The following is a 20,839-nucleotide window of genomic DNA, read 5'->3' as shown; positions in this document are numbered from 1 at the left end:
GAACTGAAACCATTTATTAAAGAGAAAATCAAGCCTGAAGGGAGGAATTGGGAACAAGTGTAATGGGGGGAGGGGAGTTTTTGGTAGGGGGTGGGGGGATGGGGCAGATGAGGATGAGAGCCAGAGAGAGTAACTAAATCTATTCACCAACTTTTCACTTTCTTCCCCACAGATTACTAGAAATCCTACCATCTTTTACAGACCACAATGCAATAAAAACATTAGTTTAGGGAGCACAAACAAAAGATACAGACTTTAATAATGAAATTCTAGATAATAAGTAGGACAAAGAACAAATAATAGAAAAAATTAATAATTATATGTACAACAATAATGATAAAAACAGACTAAAATTTGATATGCAGCTAAAGCAGTCTTCAGTAGGAAAATTATATCCCTCAAAGCATACATTAACAAAAAGAAGAGAATGAGAGAATGAATTAATTTAATAGATATTAAAATAATTAGCAACTCTCAAAATAAATAAACCCAAACTAAACAAAAAAGAAAATCTCAAAAATTAGATGAGACATAGATACATTAGAAATTTAAAAGGCTAAATAAATGATAAACACAATTGAAAGCTGGTTCTTAGAAAAGACTAAAGAAGCATAAACAAACTGATTTTTATAAGGATAGAAAGTTAACTCAGCAAACTAGCAAATGAATAAGATGAACCATAACAAAACCAGGAAAATAAAATGAAAAGAAATAATCAAAGCCTATTACATACAATTATGTATAATCAAGACTGAGAGCACAAAAGAGACTACCTTCAAAAATATAAAATTTCCAAATTAATAAGATACCACTAGAAATCTTGGGTAATCCAGTCTCAAAAAAAAAAATAAATAGAATTGGACACCAATAGAGATATTAAGTAATTCCGTCTCAAAAAAAAGGAAATAGAATCACTAAAAAATTCTCTTCCTGATGAATTTGTAAGAATACTCTATTAAACTTTAAAAGAACAATACTAATACTATAAAGTGACTTTAAAAACTCAGAAAGAAATTATTCCACCAACCTCCTTTCATGAAACAAAACTTCATCTAAATGCTTCAACCACAGAAAAGTAAAGCATTTAAGAACTATAAGGCCAATGTCATTAATAGATCTGAATTAAAAAATGTTTGAATAAAATTTTGCCAAACAAAAGCAAATTATTTAATAATGCATTCCTTATGACCAAGTTGGATTTATACCAAAGATTCAAGAGTAATGCAGCATTAGAAAAATAATCAACATAATAATATTGTGAAATTTAATATTGATATTCAATAACTAAGTATTATATTTTAAAAGTTTTATGAATAATAACTAGGACAAAAGAACTGCCTGAATTCAGCCCAGTCACAGGTCCAAAAAAAAGCGTGGGAAGATTTTCACTTAAATACCAATCATGTGATCTCGCCAATGTGGAGACACAGTAGAGATTATAGGGAATTTTGGGAAATATTAAGGACTTCTGGGGAATGAAGTCAAAGGTTCAAAATCTCCATTCATACATATTCCCCCTGTGATCCTATTGGGAAACCAGTTTCCCCAAAAGGATCATGGGACCATAATCAACTTAAAAATTGCAATAATTTGTGAATAAAAGGGGGAAAAATAAAACCAATGATTACTACATTGACAAAAAGCCAATTTGGGGGAAGTCCCCTTTGGCATAAGAGTATACATTCAAAACAAAGGCATTTCAACCCCCCATAGTTCAATTCACATCTTAAAGTTCACTCTGGAACTTCTGGTCTAGCATGTGGTCTCTGCAGGCATTTATCTTCATGGCACATTCTGGATTCTGGGAGGTAGCAAGTTTCTTATCCTAAAATTGCTCAAATTTAAGTCAAAGTTCACAGCAATAACTTGGCCTCCCTGGGGTGAATAATAACAAACACAGGAATCATTCAGGGATGCATGGCTGAGTTATGAGGTATATGAATCAATTTGCAAAAGAAAATCAAAAACATGAAAAAAATCCAAATAAAAGAGAAAAATAACTTGTGGATGAAATACAAAATGTAAAAGTCTTATGTCTAAAAAAATCTAAGTAAAGGAAAAACAAATCTGTAACAAGTCCTTGAATCAGGGCCCAATTAAAATGATTTAAGCAATTATGCATTTATTCAATCAGTAGCCAGGACTATAGAAAGTTTGCCAAAGCCAGGTAGGAGCCAAATTTGAGATACTTGGTAGAATGTGGGACAAGGAAGATCTGCCTTTAACATATGTTAAATAGCTGCAACCTCAAACCCCAAACAAGTTCAAGGCCTCTTGTCTTGGCTCAAAATTACATCAATCCCACTGGGATCTGGTCTCTTTGACCTTGTGCTCCATAGATACTATGCAGGTGACTCTGTACTTCTTTAGCACTGTACAGTGGCTCTTTTGTATATTCCCTTCTTCTGGAATCAGACAGAATCATGAAGCAAAGTCCCATAATTCTTTTAAGTAATCAATGGGATGCTGGAGGGATGGAGTCAAGATGGAAGTGTAGAGGCAGTGAAAGTTCAGACCTTTGAAAACTCTTCCTTACCAATGAATAATCAAATGCTCCTAGGGGACTGAAAACCAAACCTAACAATAGGACAGAGACAAGGAACCCTCCTGCTGAACTCAAATTAAAAGGTACACCCCTCCAAAAGCCTGAATTCAAGAACACTCGGGTTTAAGGGGAAGGAAGAAGGAAGGTCCCAGGACCCCTGCCCCACTTGAACCTCCAGCACTGAGCCTCCAGTGGTGGCTGGAACCTCAGGGTGGGCAAGGTTGCTAGTCTGGAGGGAGTACCTTGTGGGTAAAGCTGTGCCAGGCTCAGAGCTTAGAACATAGACAGTGGGGAAGCAGTTGGAGAAGAAGTAGAGAGCTGGCGGCCTAGTCTCAGCAACAGAAACATTCCATATTGCTCCGGCCTTCCAGGAAGTTTTGACCTCAGGGCACATCCAGCTCTGCAAGTTCAACTCTGCTGGGCTTAATCTCATCAAGTCTTCAGAGGGCTGGGAAGATCAAACTCCAACACCCCTCCCCACAGACTGCTTTGAGAGATTTGCTGACTAAGCTCCAAGGGTGAAGGCTGACAGAAAAGCCCAAAACCAAAGATCCAGCACATAATGAGAGGAGCAAAAGCACAGATAACTACAGAGAGCAAAGAAGGGGTAAATATGAGCAAACAACAGGAAAAGAAAAAAGAAAATACAATTGACAGCTTCTATACAGGCAATGAACAAAGAGCAAATGGAACAGAGGAGGAACAAGGAACATCAAGCAATAAAGCAGAAATCCCAGTGAAATGGATACAGGCTTTGGAAGAACTCAAAATACAATTCAAAACACAATTAAGAGAGGCTGGAGACAACTGGGAAAAGAACTTAAAAAGCAAGATAAGTCATCTGGAAACAAAAAATAGTGTCTTGAAAGCCAAAATTAATCAGCTTGAAAATGAGGCAGAAGAGATGAAAAGTCAGAAGTAGAAGGATGACCAAAAAGGCAGGGATGAAATTCAGTCTTTAAAAACCAGAATACAACAATTAGAAGTAAGCAACTTCACAAAGCAGCAGGAAACTATAAAACAAAATCAAAAGAATGAAAAAAATTGAGGAAAATATGAAACATCTCATTCACAAAGCAGAAGATTTAGAAAATCATCCCAGGAGAGAAAACTTAAAAATCATTGGTGTACCTGAAGACCATGACAAGAAAAAAGTCGGGACATCATACTACAGGAAATTATTCAAGAAAACTTCCCCAACTTTCTGAGGGAAAAGTGGAGATTGAAAGAATCCACAGATCACCTCCTCTACTTAATCCCCAACTGACAACACCCAGGAATGTTATAGCCAAATTCAAGAACTATCAGACCAAGACAAAAATATTACAGATGATAAGAAGAAGTCATTTAGATACTGTGGAACTATAGTGACGATAACACCAGATCTGGCTGCATCTACGCTGAAGGACCGAAAGGCATGGAATATGATATTCTGGAAAGCAAGGGAACTAGATCTACAACTAAGAATGAACTACCCAGCAAAACTGACTTATAGGGGAATGTATGGTCATTCAACAAAATAGAAGAATTCCAAGCATTTGTAAAGAAAAGACCAGACCTGAACAGAAAATTTGATGCCCAAGCATAGAACCCAAGAGAATCATCAAAAGGTAATTAAGAAAGGGGGGGAAAGAAAAACAAAACCAAAGAAAAAAAACCTTTTTTAAGGGACCCAATAAGTTAAAATGATATGTATCCCTATAATAAAAGAGGATATTGGTAACTCTTAAAAATTGTTATTATTACCTGGGTAGCTAGAAGAATTATGCTTAGAGGGAACAGTGACAAACTGTATAGGATGTATAGGATGAAATGACAAGACATAAATGTGTATATATATGTATGCATAAATATATATATATATATATATTTACTTAACTAGAGTTTAAAAAAGAGGTTAATACTAAGAGAAATGAGAAAAGAAACAAAATGGGGTAAATTTATATGTCACAAAGAAGCGCATGGTGGGGGGTAGGATGGAGAAGATCAATACACTGAAAGGGTAAAGAAGTAGGAAATAGTCAATTCTTATGTGCACTGAAATTGACCCAAAGAGGATGAACAATTAAGTATATTGGAGCAGAGAATAGATTTGCACCCTATAGGGAAGAAGAAGGGTAACAAACGGACTGGTGGGGAGGGAAGCAGCACAATGGAGGGAGAGGGTGGGGGGGTAGTTTAAAAAGACTGTAAAGAAAATAAGAGGGGAACAAGAAGGGAGGGGGGTAGAAAGGGAAGTAAACAATCAATGGCATCATTTTTATAGTCTATAGCTTTTTGGGCATGCAATAATATTAGAACAAATGTATTTTAAACTTATATTACTACAAAATAAAAAATTAAAGAAAAGTTTTTTCAATACTGTTGACATTGCTTCAAATACAAAAAGGAGAGAAAAAATAAAACTCAGATACTATATTACACATGCAAGGAAAAACAATAATAAAAAAGTTTTATAAATCAAAAATATATAGCTTAAAGTCAGTGACACACTGTGTCAGCCATGTGTGAGTACAAATGATTTTCAGAATAAAACAGTAACACAGTAAGTAGATAATGAACATTCAGAGAAGTACCAAAGTCCCCCAAATTCACAATAGCCCAGTTAATTACAATATCAAACAGACCCACTATCATATTTCACATGAGTTGTTGTATGACATAAAAAACTATGAACTTATGGATATTTGTCACAATTTTTTACAGATATAGCAAATCTTTCAACCTTAGCAACCATATTTTTAAATAAAGTAAAATTTATTGGGGTCTAGAACATCAAGAAATCTAGATTGTTCTGGTGGAAGTAAATTAAAATGAAAAGTTTTGCAGGAGCTCTTTTTCTCGGCTTCCTGATTCATAGAAACACCTTGGTAGGAACATTTCTTTGTTTTTCTACCTTTAATACAACATTGTTTATTATATATATATATATATATGTACACATACATATATATATATATATATATATATATATAAATCATCTATTTAGAAACTACTAGTTCCTACAATTATTTCTGAAGACCCCTTAGAATTAACATTTAAGTTCTTAGCTCATTAAATTCTCTAAAGGTTGCACAAAATTTAACCAGTTTTGTTGAAATCCATCTATCATCATCTATCTGACAATTAACAAAGGCAACATGTGATCTTCGATGGATCTAGTGACAAGGGTTTTAGGCAAGATGATCATGGGCTTATACAGAGATATTTCATTCTTCAGCAAGGGTAATTAAAGATTAAAGATCAATATAGGCAAAACAAAGCTTAAAATGATTCAGTATAAGAAAGATAAATTAAAACAGATATAAACTTTTTAAAAAATGTAAACCTTAAAGCAATCAGTAAATACAATAATATAAACCATTGAGAAGTTGCAGAAAGGCAGTGCAGTCAAAAAAACCTTTACACAAATCCCAGTAGACTTGTTCACTATTGTAGGAGGAGAATAAGTTCCAAATAGTTAGCAATAAACTTCCAGATGTCTTTTAAAGTTTCCTTCCCCTCCCCCAGTATTTATTATCCATTTATTTTTATTTTTTTAAATTAATTTATTTAGTCAATTTAGAACATTATTCCTTGGTTACAATAATCACATTATTTCCTTCCCTCCCCTCCAACCACCCTTCCCACAGCCGGCATGCAATTTCATTGGGTATTACTTGTGTCCTTGATCAGAACCTATTTCCATGTTGTTGGTGTTTGCACTAGGATGTTCATTTAGAGTCTATATCCCCAATCATATTCCCCAGGACCCATGTATTCAAGCAGTTGTTTTTCTTCTGTGTTTCTACTCCCATAGATTTTCCTCTAAATGTGGATAGTGGTTTTTCTCATAGATTCCTCCAAGTTGTGCAGGATCAATGCATTGCCACTAATGGAGAAGTCCATTACATTCAATCGTACCACAGTGTTATCAGTCTCTGTGTACAGTATTCTCCTCGTTCTGCTCCTCTCACTCTGCATCACTTTGTGGAGGTTATTCCAGTTCCCATGGAATTCCTCCACTTTATTATTCTTTGAGCACAATAGTATTCCATCACCAACAGATACCACAATTTTTTCAGCCATTCCCCAATTGAAGGGCATCCCCTCTCCACCAAATAGGACTTCCCCTGTCATGTCGACATGAAAGAGCTGGATCGGTTTGACGAATTTTGCTGGGCTACCAAGCTTGCTGAGGATCACCCACAATGCGTCCTTGTTCACTGTGTCGAATGCCTTTGTCAGGTCTATGAAGACAATGTAGAGACTCAGGTTCTGCTCAAGGCATTTTTCCTGCATTTGCCTCACTATGAAGACCATGTCGATGGTGCTGAGATCTGGTCGGAAGCCACATTGTGATTCAGGCAGGTTCTACTCTGAAACAGATGACAGGAGTCTATTGAGTAGGATCTTTCCAGCAGTGGAGAGTAGTGAGATGCCTCTGTAGTTGTCACAGGCTGCTGGTGAGCCTTTGTTCTTGTATAGGGCTACGATGGAGGCATCTCTGAGTTCTGGGGGCATGTCTTCCTCTTCCCATATGCTGGTCAGCACTATGTGGAATGCCTGGAGAGCCTTTCCATTTAAGGCCTTGTGCACCTCAGTTGGGATCCCGTCTTTACCGGGTGCCTTGCCTGCACTCATTTGTTTAATGGCTTTTTGGACTTCCTCTATTGAAGGAGGGACATCAAGTTGTTCAATGCAGCGGTTTTGGGGGATCTGATCAAGGGAGCTTTGGTCAACTGAAGAGGGTCGGTTGAGAAGTTGACTGAAGTGTTCTTTCCACCTGTTGCTGATGCCTTTTATATCTTTTATGAGAGTGTCACCGTCAGAAGATAGCAAGGGAGTGGTGGTGGGTTTTAATGGCCCATAGACAATCTTGAGGGCACTGAAAAATTGTTTGTAGTTTTTCATATCAGCAAACTGCTGGATTTCTTCTGCCTTTTTTCCCCACCATTGGTCTTGCATCTTCCTGATCTCACGCTGTGCTGTGGCTTGAAGAGACTTGAATCTGTCCTTTTTAGGAGCAGAGTTTGGGTTATTTTGCCACTCCAGAAAGGCTTTGTTCTTCTTGCTCAATAGGTCTTCAATAGCAGTGTTGTTCTCATCGAACCAGCCCTGGTGGTTGTGTTGTTTGGGGCCTAGGACTGCCTTTGATGTTTCCTTCACTGCGTCTCTGAACTGGTTCCATAATCTAGCATAATGGACTTCTCCATTAGTGGCAGCATAGTGTCCCTGAACAATCTGCAGGGATCTAGGAGAAAAAACACTATTCATAAGCAGAGGACAAACTGTGGGAGTAGAAACACCAAGGAAAAGCAACTGCCTGACTATGGCGGTTGAGGGGACATGACAGAGGAGAGACTCTAAACGAACACTCTAATGCAAATACTAAGAACATGGCAATGGGTTCAAATCAAGAATACATGTGATACCCAGTGGAATCATGCATTGGCTATGAGGGGTGGGGGGGAGGAAAAGAAAATGATCTTTGTCTTTAATGAATAATGCTTGGAAATGATCAAATAAAATATTATAAAATTAAAAAAAAACAACCAATAAATTATTTCATTTGGACAGCAAAAAAAAAAAAGAATCTACTACAGTAAATAAATTAATAAAAACGTACACAGAAAAGGTCTTAAGTAGACATTTTATTTTTTTAGTTTAATTTAATAGGTCTTAAAAATTTGTCAGCTAGCATATCAATTGTACATAAGTGAGCAATTTTAAATATGTATTTACCGATCCTTGAAAAGAAATCTTTTAAATATATGTAATTAATATATGCAATACAGCAATATTATTCTCTTTTCCCTTTTTATAATAGTTGATGTTGCCTACTACTTGTTATTGGATAAGTACTAAAGTATCATCATCATCATCATCATCATCATCATCCTTACTGGCCATTTGACCTACCATCACTATGTGCAGAGAACATTGTCAGTTCTGGGGATACAAAGAGATTTGAGAGGGATTTGCAATCCATACAAATAAAAGCATTTCTCCTGAGGTCTTAACTAGAAAAGGAAAGTATGGTATAGAAGCTGGGTGCACTGGAGCCAGCTCTAATGGCTTCAGCCCTTTGAATTTTCACTGTGAGCATCAACGCCTCAGAATTCACCAATACCACAAAGCAGGATTTCATGCATTATTTTGTCAATTGTCTTAACTTAAAAAGTGTTAATAATGAAGATTAAACTTGAAAGTATTTCATATCCCCCCCTTTTTTTTTCACCAAGAAAATCTGGTTGTTAAATGCTTTCCAATGAAGCAAGTTCAGAACTGGTTGAATGTTAGACCCAAAACAATCATTAATGCTTCCATATAATTTTAATATAGAGTTTTCTAGTGGATCATCCCTGGACTCTGTGCTTACTTAATTCTAAGCTGTTTTAACATTTTATTAGTGATTTAATATTTTATCAATGGCTTTATTAGTCATCTCAATGCCCCCTTCTGTCTGGCACTCTGCTACCCTTACAGTCTTTGTCACCATCTTCTTCAATTATTGTAAATGGTCTCCCTATCTCTTATAGTTCCCCATTCCACACACCATAATGAGCTCCAAATGGATACATAACTAAGATATAAAAGATAATATCACATATTAGAGAAGCAGGAAAGAAGAAATCTTTAACAACTATGGATAAGGGAAAAGTTCCTAACCAAACAACAGAAAGTGCTTCTGTGGCGCATTTGGGCCTTAGACACTACAGAGAATAGGAACCCAGAAGGCTAACTCCTAGCATCCCAGAGTCAAAACTAAAGCCTATAGTCCCAATGGGCTCTGGTAGATTTCTGTGTTGGACATGAAGAGCATGCTAAAGAAGATTCACCCCTAAACTCATTTTTCCATATGCAAGAGGTTTAATTTCCCTTCACTCATAAACTATTTTGGGAAGTAGTAGAGATTTTATTCGGGATAGAGGGATAGAGCTGAGATTTACTCAATCATCTAATTATTTCTCCCCTCATTATGCTATTTTATGTATTAATTAAATGCTTTGCTTTTGGACTCAACTTGAACTCTCAATGACTAGAGCAGTGATGGGCAAGCTTTTGAGCTTGGTGTGTCAAAATTCCCCCAAAAACCGAACCTTACTCAGGTGATGTGTCACTTTGAGAAAAAAAAACCCCATAATTTTGTGATATTTATAGTTTAAATAACAAAAATGTATAATTGTAATATATAACTATTTAATAAACCAAAAACTAATTATCTTTAAAAAAATTTATTTTATTAAACCCTTATCTTCGGTCTTGGAGTCAATACTGTGTATTGGCTCCAAGGCAGAAGAGTGGTAAGGGCTAGGCAATGGGGGTCAAGTGACTTGCCCAGGGTCACACATATGGGAAGTGTCTTGAGGCCAGATTTGAACCTAGGACCTCTCGTCTCTAGTCCTGCCTCTCAATCTGCTGAGCTGCCCAACTGCCCCCTTCCCTTCTAATTTTGGATACGTTAGTTTTGTTTGAACAAAACCTTTTTAAGTTGATGTAATCAAAAGTATTGATTTTACATTTTGTGATTTTTTTCTAGCTCTTGCTTTGTTTTAAAGTCTTTCCTTTCTCAAAAGATCTGACATGTAAAGTATTCTGTGTTCACTTAATTTACTTACAGTTTCCTTTTTTTAAATATATTTTATTTGATCATTTCCAAGCATTATTCGTTAAAGACATAGATCATTTTCTTTTCCTCCCCCCCCCCACCCCCCATAGCCGACGCGTAAGTCCACTGGGCATTAGATGTTTTCTTGATTTGAACCCATTGCTTTGTTGATAGTATTTGCATTAGAGTGTTCATTTAGAGTCTCTCCTCTGTCATGTCCCCTCAACCTCTATATTCAGGCAGTTGCTTTTTCTCGGTGTTTCCACTCCCATAGTTTATCCTTTGCTTATGAATGGTGTTTTTTTCTCCTGGGTCCCTGCAAGTTGTTCAGGGACATTACACCACCACCAATGGAGAAGTCCATTACGTTCGATGATACCACAGTGTGTTTGTCTCTGTGTACAATGTTCTCCTGGTTCTGCTCCTCTCGCTCTGCATCACTTCCTGGAGGTTGTTCCAGTCTCCATGGAACTTCTCCACTTTATTATTCCTTTTAGCACAATAGTACTCCATCACCAACATATACCACAGTTTGTTCAGCCATTCCCCAATTGATGGGCATCCCCTCATTTTCCAGTTTTGGGCCACCACAAAGAGCGCAGCTATGAATATTTTTGTACAAGTCTTTGTGTCCATTATCTCTTTGGGGTACAGACCCAGCAGTGCTATGGCTGGGTCAAAGGGTACATATTCTTTTAGCACCCTTTGGGCATAGTTCCAAATTGCCCTCCAGAATGGTTGGATCAGTTCACAACTCCACCAGCAATGAATTAATGTCCCTATTTTGCCACATCCCCTCCAGCATTCATTACTTTCCTTTGCTGTTATGTTAGCCAATCTGCTAGGTGTGAGGTGATACCTCAGAGTTGTTTTGATTTGCATCTCTCTGATTATAAGAGATGTAGAACACTTCTTCATGTGCTTGTTAATAGTTTTGATTTCTTTATCTGAGAACTGCCTATCCATTTCCCTTGCCCATTTATCAATTGGAGAATGGCTTGATTTTTTGTACAATTGATTTAGTTCTTTATAAATATGAGTAATTAAACCTTTGTCAGAGGTTTCTATGAAGATTTTTTCCCAATTTGTTGTTTCCCTTCTGATTTTAGTTATATTGGTTTTGTTTGTACAAAAGCTTTTTAGTTTGATGTAGTCAAAATTATTTATTTTACATTTTGTGATTCTTTCTATATCTTGCTTGGTTTTAAAGCCTTTCCCCTCCCAAAGGTCTGACATGTATACTATTCTGTGTTTACCCAATTTACTTATGGTTTCCTTCTTTATGTTTAAGTCACTCACCCATTTTGAATTTATCTTGGTGTAGGGTGTGAGGTGTTGATCTATTCCTAGTCTCTCCCACACTGTCTTCCAATTTTCCCAGCAGTTTTTATCGAATAGTGGATTTTTGTCCCAAAAGCTGGGATCTTTGGGTTTATCGTATACTGTCTTGCTGAGGTCGCTTTCCCCCAGTCTATTCCACTGATCTTCCTTTCTGTTTCTTAGCCAGTACCAAATTGTTTTGATGACTGCTGCTTTGTAATATAGTTTTAGGTCAGGGACTGCAAGGCCCCCATCATATGTGTTTTTTTTCATTATTTCCCTGGATATCCTTGATCTTTTGTTCTTCCAAATGAACTTTGTTATGGTTTTTTCTAAATCAGTGAAGAAGTATTTTGGTAGTTCAATGGGTATGGCACTAAATAGATAAATAAGTTTGGGTAGGATGGTCATTTTTATTATATTGGCTCGTCCTATCCATGAGCAGTTAATGTTTTTCCATTTGTTCAAGTCTAGTTTTAGTTGTGTGGCGAGTATTTTGTAGTTGTGTTCATATAGTTCCTGTGTTTGTCTTGGGAGGTAGATTCCTAGGTATTTTATTTTGTCTAAGGTGATTTTGAATGGGATTTCTCTTTCTAGTTCTTGCTGCTGAGCTGTGTTGGAGATATATAGAAAAGCTGATGATTTATGTGGGTTTATTTTGTATCCTGCAACTTTGCTAAAGTTGTTGATTATTTCAATTAGCTTTTTGGTTGAATCTCTAGGATTCTTTAAGTAAACCATCATGTCATCCGCAAAGAGTGATAACTTGGTCTCCTCCTTGCCTATTTTGATGCCTTCAATTCCTTTATCTTCTCTAATTGCTACTGCTAGTGTTTCTAGTACAATGTTAAATAGTAGAGGTGATAATGGGCATCCTTGTTTCACTCCTGATCTTATTGGGAATGCATCTAGTTTATCCCCATTGCAGATGATATTAGCTGTTGGTTTTAGATATATACTGTTTATTATTTTTAGGAATGACCCTTCTATTCCTATGCTTTCTAGTGTTTTTAATAGGAATGGGTGTTGTATTTTATCAAAGGCTTTTTCTGCATCTATTGAAATAATCATGTGATTCTTGCTAGTTTGCTTGTTGATGTGGTCAATTATGTGGATGGTTTTCCTAATGTTGAACCAGCCCTGCATCCCTGGTATGAATCCTACTTGATCATGGTGAATGATCCTTCTGATCACTTGCTGGAGTCTTTTTGCTAGTATCCTATTTAAGATTTTTGCATCTATATTCATTAGGGAGATTGGCCTATAGTTTTCTTTCTCTGTTTTTGACCTGCCTGGTTTTGGAATCAGTACCATGTTTGTGTCGTAAAAAGAGTTTGGTAGAACTCCCTCTTTGCTTATTATGTCAAATAGTTTGTATAGTATTGGGATTAACTGTTCTCTGAATGTTTGATAGAATTCACAGGTGAATCCATCAGGCCCTGGGGACTTTTTCTTAGGAAGTTCTTTGATGGCTTGTTGGATTTCAATTTCTGATATGGGATTATTTAGGAATTCTATTTCCTCTTCTGTTAGTCTAGGCAGTTTGTATTTTTGTATATATTCATCCATTTCTCCTAAATTGGTGTATTTATTGCCATATAATTGGGCAAAGTAATTTCTAATGATTGCCTTAATTTCCTCCTCATTGGAGGTGCTGTCCCCCTTTTCATCTTTAATGCTGTGAATTTGCTTTTCTTCCTTCCTTTTTTTAACTAGATTGACCAGTACCTTGTCTATTTTGTTTGTTTTTTCAAAGTACCAGCTTCTTGTCTCATTTATTAAATCAATAGTTCTATCACTTTCGATTTTATTAATTTCTCCCTTAATTTTTAGGATTTCTAATTTGGTTTTCTGTTGGGGGGTTTTAATTTGATCGCTTTCCAGTTTTTTCATTTGCATTTCCAATTGATTGATCTCTGCTCTCCCTTGTTTGTTAATATAAGCATTCAGGGATATGAATTTACCTCTGATTACCGCTTTGGCTGCATCCCAAAAGGTTTGAAAGGATGTTTCGCCATTGTCATTTTCCTTTATGAAATTATTAATTGTTTCTATGATTTCTTCTTTAACTAAACGGTTTTGGAGTATCATATTGTTTAATTTCCAATTGGTTTTAGATTTGGTTTTCCATGTACCATTACTAATCATTATTTTTATTGCCTTGTGATCTGAGAAGGCTGCATTCATTATTTCTGCTTTTCTGCATTTGTGTGCTATGTTTCTGTGACCTAATGTATGGTCAATTTTTGTGAATGTGCCATGTGGTGCTGAGAAGAAGGTGTATTCCTTTTTATCCCTATTTATTTTTCTCCATATGTCTATTAATTCTAATTTTTCTAAGATTTCATTCACTTCTTTTACCTCTTTCTTATTTATTTTTTGATTTGATTTATCTAAATTTGATAATGGTTGGTTTAAGTCTCCCACTAGTATGGTTTTATTGTCTATTTCTTCCTTAAATTCTCCTAGTTTCTCCATTAGAAATTTGGGTGCTATATTATTTGGTGCATACATGTTGATTAATGATATTTCCTCATTGTCTATAGTCCCTTTTAACAAAATATAATTACCTTCCCTATCCCTTTTGATCAGGTCTATTTTTGCATTGGCTTTATCAGATATCATGATTACCACTCCTGCCTTCTTTCTATCAGTTGAAGCCCAGAAGGTCTTACTCCATCCTTTAATTCTGACCTTGTGGGTGTCAACCCGCCTCATGTGTGTTTCTTGAAGACAACATATGGTAGGGTTTTGGATTCTAATCCATTCTGCTATTCGTCTACGTTTTATGGGTGAGTTCATCCCATTCACGTTCAAAGTTATGATTGTCATTTGTGGACTCCCTGGCATTTTGATTGCCTTCCCTAATTCTAACCTTTTCTTCTTCGGCTCTACCTTTTAGTCCAGTGATTTACTTTGAAACAGTCCCCCTTGTCCCCTCCCTTGATGTTGCCCTTTTTAGTCCCTCCCTTTTTGTTCCCTCCCCCTCCCCCCTCTCTTTCCCTCCCTTTTTGTTCTCCCTCTCCCCCTCCCCCCCTTGGTTTTCCCTTCTCCTTACCCTTGTTGGGTAAGATAGAATTCAAGATCCCAATGGATCTGGATGTTTTTCCCTCTCAGAGCTGATTTCCCTGAGATTGAGGTTTAAGTACCCCCCCCCTCTCTTCCTCTCCTTCTTATAGGAGTTTTCTTCCCCTCCCCTTCCCATGTGAATCTTTGTGTGAGAACCATTATTCTATTTGGTCTTTCTTTACCCCCTATTTATACATTACATTTTCCCCACATGTTAGTATACATAGGTTGATATAAATGTAGTCCTTATAGAAGAGAGTTTGAGTAAAAGAAGAAGATAACATTTTCCCCTTTCCTTAATATTTACCTTTTCAGGTATTCCTTGCTCTTTGATTTTCGGTATCAAACTTTCCACAGAGCTCTGGTCTTTTCTTTGCAAAAAGTTGGAAGTCTTCTATTTTGTTGAATGCCCATACTTTCCCTTGGAAGTATATAGTCAGTTTTGCTGGGTAGCTGATTTTTGGTTGGAGACCCAGCTCTCTTGCCTTTCTGAAGATCATGTTCCATGCCTTACGATCATTCAGAGTAGAACTTGCAAGGTCTTGGGTGACCCTGATTGGCATTCCTTTATATCTAAATTGTCTTTTTCTGGCTTCCTGTAGGATTTTTTCTTTTGTTTGATAGCTTTGGAATTTGGCAATTACATTCCTGGGAGTTGTCTTTTGGGGGTTTAGTGTAGAAGGTGTTCTGTGAGCTCTGTCAGTGGCTGTATTGCCCCCTTGTTCTAGAATCTCTGGGCAATTTTCTTTGATTATATCTTGTATCACCATGTCCAGTTTGGTGTTTATTTCTGGCTTTTCTGGGAGTCCAATTATTCTTAAATTATCCCTTCTCCCCCTATTTTCCAGATCTATCACCTTGTCGGTGAGATATTTTATGTTCTCTTCTAATTTCTTGGTATTTTGGCTTTGCTTTATTGATTCTTGCTCTTTTACACGATCGTTGTCTTCCAGCTGCCTGATTCTGGCCTTTAAAGCCTGGTTTTCTTTTACAGTTTGGTCAAACTGGTTTTGTAGATGCGTGAATTTCTTTTGCATTATTTCCAACTTTTCCTCCCAGAAGGCTTCCATCTTTTTGGTCATTTCTGATTCAAATTCTTCATAGGTTTGTGGAGAGTTTCCATTTCCTTTGGAAGGTTTTGGAGCATTTTCTTTTATATTATCTTCTGTCTGCTCTGTATTTTGTATTTTGGCTCCATAGAATGTGTCCAAAGTCGCCCCTTTCTTCTTATTTTTCTTGGTATTTTGGGGCTTCTGTGGTTCTGTGGAGTTTGCCATTTCTGAATGTGGGGGATTAGTTTTTCTTGTCTCTGTCTGGTGTTCAGAGGCAGTCCTGGGCAGATGGTTCTATGAGCTTTCCCTGGGTTAAACTGAATATGCCTCACTGGAACTGGAATGGAAGGGTCAGACCACGAGGCCACACTCTCCCCCCGGCTCGCTTTCCGGAAGTTGCCTTCAGAATCGCTGGCCGTGAGGCTGTTTCGTCAGCCTGCGGGGGGATGGGCTGCAGCTAGCCCAAGCTCTGAGGGCAAGGACTTTCACTGAGACTTGGATAGCAGGATCCAGCCCGTGAGGCTGTCTTGCCCGCCCTGAGGGTTGCTGTTGTTTCGACCAGCTCTCTGCAGCGGAAGCCCCAGGCAGTAACTTTCACCGGGACTGTAGAAGGCCCTGAGGGTTCTTCTCTCTGAGCCCTGCCGGGCTGCGGCTTCCGGGAGCCTTGGACTCTGCGCTCCTACCCCTGAGGTCCGAGTGATCTTGGGTTCTGGCTTTTAAGGGGAGCCGTACCTTTTGAACCCGGTCCAGGTCCAGGAGGAGGGTTCCCAGGGTCTGTGCTGTTGATGGGTTTGAATTTCGGCGCCTTAGGAGCTTATCGTTTGAGATCGGTCGGGAAGGGTTTTCCGGAGATCTGAGCTTTAGCTTTCTCTAAGCCGCCATCTTAACCGGAAGTCCTCTCCTACAGTTTCCTTTTTTATATTCAAGTCATTCACCAATTCTGAGTTTATCTTGGTGTAGAGTGTGAGATATTGATCCAAACCTAATATATCCCATACTGCCTTCCAATGTTCCCAACAGTTTTTATCTAGTGGGTTTTGGTCCCAAAAGCTGGGATCTTTGGACTTATCATAGACTGTCTTGCTGAGGTCATTTCCCCCACGTCTATTCCACTGATCCTCCTTTCTGTTTCTTAGCCAGTACCAAATTGTTTTGATGACCACTGCTTTATAGTATAGTTTGAGATCTGGGACTGTCAAGTCCTCCTTCCTTCACATTTTTTTTTCAGGATTTCCCTGGATATCCTTGATCTTTTGTTCTTCCAAATGAACTTTGTTGTGGTTTTTTTCTAATTCAGTAAAAAAGATTTTTGGTAGTTCAATGGGTATGGCACTAAATAAGTGAATTAATTTGGATAGGATTGTCATTTTTATTATGTTAGCTCATCCTACCCATGAGCAATCAATGTTTTTCCAATTGTTTAGATGTAGTTTTAATTGTGTGGAGAGTGTTTTGTAGTTGTGTTGATATAGTTCCTGTTTTTGTCTTGGAGACAGATTCCCAAGTATTTTATATTGTCTAGGGTGATTTAAAATGGAATTTTTCTTTCTAATTCTTGCTGCTGAGATGTGTTGGAGATATATAGAAATTCTGATGACTTATGTGGGTATATTTTGTATCCTGCAACTTTGCTAAAGTGATTGATAATTTACACTAACTAGTTGATTCTCTAGGACTCTTTAAGTAGACCATCATATCATTTTCAAAGAGTGATAGCTTGGTCTCCTCATTGCCTATTTTAATACCTTCAATTTCCTTTTCTTCTCTAAAAGCTACTGCTAGTGTTTCTAGTACAATGTTAAATAATAGAGGTCATAATGGGCATTCTTGTTTCACTCCTGATCTTATTGGGAAAGCTTCTAGTTTATCCCCATTGCAGATGATGTTGGCTGATGGTTTTAGATAGATACTGTTAATTATTTTTAGGAAAGACCCTTCTATTCCTATACTTTCTAGTGTTTTCAGTAGGAATGAGTGTTGTATTTTGTCAAAGGCTTTTTCTGCATCTATTGAGGTAATCATGTGATTTTTGTCAGTTTCCTTGTTAATTTGGTCAATTATGTGGATGGTTTTCCTAATATTGAACCTTCCTAGCATTCCTGGTAGGATCTGGTCATAGTGAATAACCCTTGTGATGACTTGCTGGAGTCTTTTTGCTAGTATCCTATTTAATATTTTTGCATCTATATTCATTAAGGAGATTGGTCTATAGTTTTTTTTCTCTGTTTTTGACCTGCCTGGATTTAGAATCAATACTATATTTATGTCGTAAAATGAATTCGGTAGAACTCCTTCTTTGCTTATTCTGTCAAATAGTTTGTATAATTGTATAATAGTTTGTAAATTGTATAAATTTATATAATGAGATTAGTTGTTCTTTGAATGTTTGATAGAAGTCATTTGGGAATCTATCTGGACCTGGGGATTTTTTCTTAGGGAGTTTTTTGATGGCTTGTTCAATTTATTTTTCTGATATGGGGTTGTTTAGGTAAGCTATTTCTTCCTCTGTTCGTCTAGGCAATTTATATTTTTGTAAATATTCATCCATATCTCCTAGATTGCCATATTTGTTGCCACATAATTGGGCATAATAGTTTTTAATGATTGCCTTAATTTCCTCTACATTAGAGATGAGGTCTCCCTTTTCATCTTGGATACTGTCAGTTTGGTTTTCTTCTTTCCTTTTTTAAATTAGATTGACCAGTACTTTGTCTGTTTTATTTGCTTTGTTAAAGTATCAGCTTCTATTCATATTTTTTACCTAGTTCTTTGTCTTTAAATTTTATTAATTTCTACCTTAATTTTTAGGATCTCTAATTTAGTCTTCTTCTGAGGATTTTTAATTGTTCACTTTCTAATTTTTAAATTTGCATGCCCAATTCCTTGTCCACTGCCCTCTCTAGTTTGTTAATATATGAATGCAAAGATATAAATTTCCCCCTGAGTACTGCTTTGGCTGCATCTCATAGGTTTTGAAAGGATGTCTCATCATTGTCATTTTCTTCAATGAAATTATTAATTGTTTCTATGATTTGTTCTTTAACTAACCAGTTTTGGAGAATTTTTTAATTTCCAATTAATTTTTATTTACCTCTCCATGTACCCTTACTAATTATTATTTTCATTGCATTGTGATCTGAGAAGGTTGCATTCATTATTTCTGCTCTTTTGCACTTGTTTGCCATATTTTTATGCCCTAATATATGGTCAATTTTTGTGAATGTACCATGTGCTGCTGAAAAGAAGGTGTATTCCTTTTTGTCCTTATTCCTTTTTCTACTTATATATACTAACTCTAATTTTTCTAAGATTTCATTAACTTCTCTTACCTCTTTCTCATTTATTTTTTGGTTTGATTTATCTAGTTTTGATAGAGGAAGGTTCAGATCTCCCCCTAGTATAGTTTTTCTATATATTTCATTCTTTATATCCACTAGTTTCTCCTTTAAAAATATGGTTGCTATGCCATTTGGTGAATACATGTTGAGTACTGATATTTCCTCATTGTCTATACTGCCTTTTTCTCAGGATTTAATTACCTTCCCTATCTTTTTTGACTAGATTTATTTTTACTTTGGCTTTGCCAGATATCATGATTGTGCCTCCTGCCTTCTTTTTATCAGTTGATACCCAATAGATTTGGCTCCATCCTCTTTAATTTCACCCTCTGCTTATCTACCTTCCTCATATGTGTTACTTCTAGACAGCATATGGTAGGGTTTGGGATTCTAATCCACTCTGGTATTTGCTTACGTTTTATGGGTGAATTCATTCCATTCACTTTCAGAGTTATGATTACCAGCTGTGTATTTCCCAGGATTTTGATTTCTTCTCCTAGTTCTGCCTTTTCTTCTTTCACTATTTCTTTCTACAACAATGTTTGTTTTTAATCCGTCCCCCTACTTCCCACCCTTATTTTACTTCCCTTTCTACCCCCTCCCTTCTTATTCTCCCTGTTATTTTATTTGCAGTCTTTTTAAAACTACCCCCCCACCATCTCCCTCCGTTGTGCTGCTTCTCTCCCCAGTAGTCCTTTTGTTACCCTTCTGCTTCCCTATAGGGTGCAAATCTATTCTCTGCCTCAATGGATTGGATTGTTCTTCCCTCTTTGGATCAATTTCAATGCATGTAAGAGTTGAGTATTTCCTATCTCCAACCTCTTTACCCTTCCAGTGTATTGATATTCTCCCCCCTCCCACCATGAGCTTCTTTGTGTCATATAAATTTACCCCCTTTTTTTTTCTTTTCCCATTTCTTTTAGTATTAACCTCTTTTTAGCTCTCATTGTATATATATGTATATGTATATGCACACACGTACATGTATTTCTGCATACATATATCCAAATAGATATTTATGTCTTGTAATTTCATCCTATATAGTTTGTCACTGTTCCCTCTAAGCATAATTCTTCTAGCTATCCAGGTAATAACAATTTTTAAGTTACCAATATCCTCTTTTCTTATAGGGAGAAATATTTTAACTTATTAGGTCCCTTAAAAAAAGTTTTTTTTGTTTTGTTTTTCTTCCCCTCCCCCCCTTTCTTAATTACCTTTTGATGATTCTCTTGGGTTCTATGCTTGGGCATCAAATTTTCTGTTCAGGTCTGGCCTTTTCTTTACAAATGCTTGGAATTCTTTTATTTTGTTGAATGACCATACTTTCCCCTGTAAGAATATAGTCAGTTTTGCTGGGTAGTTCATTCTTGGTTATAGATCTAGTTCCCTTGCTTTCCGGAATATCATATTCCATGCCTTTTGGTCCTTCAGTGTAGATACATACATATTCTGTGTTATCCTTACTGTGGTTCCATGGTATCTGAATGACTTCTTGGCAGCTTGTAATATTTTTGTCTTGGTCTAATAGTTCTTGAATTTGGCTATAACATTCCTGGGTGTTATCAGTTGGGGATTAAGTAGAGGAGGCGATCTGTGGATTCTTTCAATCTTCACTTTTCCCTCTTGTTCTAGAATGTTGAGACAGTTTTCTTGAATCATTTCCTGTAGTACGAAGTCCAGGCTTTTTCTTTTGTCATGGTCTTCTGGTGGACCAATGATTCTTAAGTTGTCTCTCCTGGAACAGTCATCTAAATTTTCTGTTTTCTGAATGAGATGCTTCATATTTTCCTCAATTTTTTTATTCTTTTGATTTTGTTTTATAGTGTCCTGCTACCTTGTGAGGTCACTTGATTCTAGTTGTTGTATTCTGATTCTTAAAGACTGGATTTCATCCCTGGCTTTTTGATCACCCTTCTCCTTCTGG

General features: G+C 36.7%; 1 protein-coding gene across 3 annotated transcripts in view; it reads right to left on the bottom strand.

Moving 5' to 3' along the window:
* AKT3 (AKT serine/threonine kinase 3) overlaps positions 1-20,490 on the bottom strand; it is a 443,431-nt gene extending 422,941 nt beyond the window's left edge. For all 3 annotated transcript variants that reach the window (XM_056814176.1, XM_007481547.3, XM_056814178.1), the window contains exon 1: positions 20,130-20,490. The gene's annotated coding sequence lies outside the window, so the exon portion shown is untranslated. The remainder of the gene's footprint in view (positions 1-20,129) is intronic.
* Between the last annotated feature and the right edge of the window lie 349 nt (positions 20,491-20,839).

The sequence above is a fragment of the Monodelphis domestica genome, chromosome 2 (assembly GCF_027887165.1).
Source record: "Monodelphis domestica isolate mMonDom1 chromosome 2, mMonDom1.pri, whole genome shotgun sequence".
NCBI lineage: Eukaryota > Metazoa > Chordata > Mammalia > Didelphimorphia > Didelphidae > Monodelphis > Monodelphis domestica.
This window is presented reverse-complemented; position numbering and strand designations above follow the sequence as displayed.